Source organism: Triticum dicoccoides, chromosome 3B (genome assembly GCF_002162155.2).
Source record: "Triticum dicoccoides isolate Atlit2015 ecotype Zavitan chromosome 3B, WEW_v2.0, whole genome shotgun sequence".
Classification (NCBI taxonomy): Eukaryota; Viridiplantae; Streptophyta; class Magnoliopsida; order Poales; family Poaceae; genus Triticum; species Triticum dicoccoides.
Window position 1 is genome coordinate 481270618 of NC_041385.1, and position 2839 is coordinate 481273456.

Genomic DNA, 2839 nt, shown 5'->3' on the forward strand with positions numbered 1-2839 from the left:
ACACGGAGCTTTGTTCGAACACGGCCAACGACGGCGAGGGGAGGCGGCCTGATGGACGGGAGTATGGGCGGACAATCAAAGGTGACGCGGGGAGCTAGACAGTTTACAAAAAAATCGGGTTGACTTTGAGTCGCAACTTTGACCCTTAGATTAAGGTAAACAATCTATATTACCAAAATCTATGCCCTACAAGAATACCCCCAACAAAGATAAAAGTACAAACAGATCACAGGAAAATCCGTTCCCATCTTCGACCTACACAAACCGATGGTGTTCCACGAGCCTAGCTCAATGACATGCCTTCTCCACATCACCGGAGATTGCCAAGAGATGCCAGCGACGATGTTTCAAAGCACAAATCATCGACCTAGATAAGATGGAGAAGGCCAATTGCGGAGACCCAACCCACGTTGACACCAAAAGCATCTTCACATGATCTTATTGACAAGATCATCAATGCCGCCGTAAACTGATGACCCACAAGTATAGGGGATCAATCGTAGTCCTTCCGATAAGTAAGAGTGTCGAACCCAACGAGGAGCAAAAGAAAATGATATAGCGGTTTTCAGCAAGGTATTCTCGGCAAGTACTGAAAGTAGCGGTAACGGATAGTTTGGTAGCAAGGTAATTCGTAACAAGTAACAAGTAGCAATAGTAACAAAGGTGCGGCAAGGTGGCCCAATCATTTTTATTGCAAAGGACAAGCCGGAAAGTTCTTTTATGTAAAGCAAAGTGTTCTCGAGGACACATGGGAATTCTCGTCTAGTCACGTTCATCATGTTTAGCTGATTCATGCTTGCTACTTTGATAATTTGATATGTGGGTGGACCAGTGCTAGAGCGATGTTCTTACTTGAACAAACAACCCTCTTATGATTACCCCCTCTGATACGTCTCCAACGTATCTCCTTTTTCTCACGCTTTTCCTCTTGTTTTGGACTTTTGCATGATTTGAATGAAACTAACCCTGGACTGACGCTGTTTTCACAGAACTACCATGGTGTTGTTTTTGTGCAGAAATAAAAGTTCTTGGAATGGAACAAAACTTTGCGAGGATTTTTTATGGAATAAATGAGAATTTCAGGAGCCAAGACCCACCAGAGAGGGGGCACTGGGTGGGCACAACCCACCAGAGAGCGCCCCCTCTCCTGGCACGCCCAGGTGGGTTGTACCCACCTGGTGGCTCCGCAGACCTCAACCCTGACACTATAAATTCCTATTTTCAGAAGAAAAAAAACAGGGAGAAAGAATTATCACGATCCACGAGACGGAGCCGCCGCCAAGCCCTTCTTCCTCGGGAGGGCAGATCTGGAGTCCGTTTGGGGCTCCGGAGAGGGGGATCTTCGTTCTTCGTCATCACCAACCCTTCTGCATCGCCAATTCCATGATGCTCCCCACCAGGAGTGAGTAATTCCTTCGTAGGCTAGCTGGTCGATGAGGAGTTGGATGAGATTCATCATGTAATCGAGTTAGTTTTGTTAGTGCCTGATCCCTAGTATCCACTATGTTCTTAGATTGATTTTGCTATGACTTTGCTATGCTTAATGCTTGTCACTTTGGGTCCGCGTGCCATGAACTCAGATCTGAACCGTTTATGAATTCATCATTATATCCATATTTTAGATCCGATCTTGCAAGTTATACTCACCTACTATGGTTATGAACCGACAACCCTGGAGTGACAACAACCGGGCCCACTCTCGGTGATGACCGTAGTTTGAGGAGTTCATGTATTCACTATGTGTTAATGCTTTGTTTCGGTTCTCTATTAAAAGGAGGCCTTAATATCCCTTAGTTTCCAATATGGACCCCGCTGCCATGGGAGTGTAGGACAAAAGATGTTATGCAAGTTATTTTAATAAAGCACGTATGACTATTTATGGTATACATGCCTACATTATATCGATGAACTGGAGCTAGTGCCGTATCGCCCTAGGTTATAACTGTCACATGATGAATATCATCCAACAAGTCACCGACCCAATGCCTACGAATTTATCCTATATTGTTTCTGCTAAATTACTACTGTTATCATCACTGTTACACTTGCTATAAAATTACTGCTATCACTGTTACTGTTACCGTTGCTGCTGTCACTACTATCAAAACTATCAAACTACTTTGCTATTGATCACTTTGCTGCAGATAATTAATCTCTAGGTGCGGTTGAATTAACAACGCAGCTGCTAATACCTTCAAATATTCTTTGGCTCCCCTTGTGTCGAATGCATAAACTTGGGTTAAATACTTTACCCTCAAAAACCTATACTTGTGGGTTATTAAGACCTTTTTCTGGCGCCGTTGCCATGGAGCATAGCTATATTTGTTGAATCACTTGGGATTATTATCATATTATCACTATAAAGAATCTGAAGGATCCTAAGCCTAAGATATTTCCCTCAAGTACGAGGGGAGGTAAGAAATTGTCATACAGTTCTGCTTTAGATTCACCTTCTGTTATGAGTAAACTTGCAACACCACCACATGCTATTAATTCTAATATGTCGCAAGTTATTGATGATGCTAATTCTACTATGAATGACTCTTATGATGATGCTAGTACCTTTCTTGATAATGATGATGTGCCACTTGGTGATTTTCTTGATGAACAAATTGCTAGAGTAATACAACATGATGTTGTTGAATCTGATGATGAGCTTGAAACTGAAACTTCCAGAAACACTTGTTAGAACTAAACTTCCTAGATATGAATTGCCTAAGGTACCGGAAGGTTATGTTATGAGTGAAGAAGCAACTAGAGATATTCTTTCTTGCAATGATAGAGATGATCTAGAGAAATTATTACACAAGTATAAAGAAAAATTTCAGAATGCTAGAAT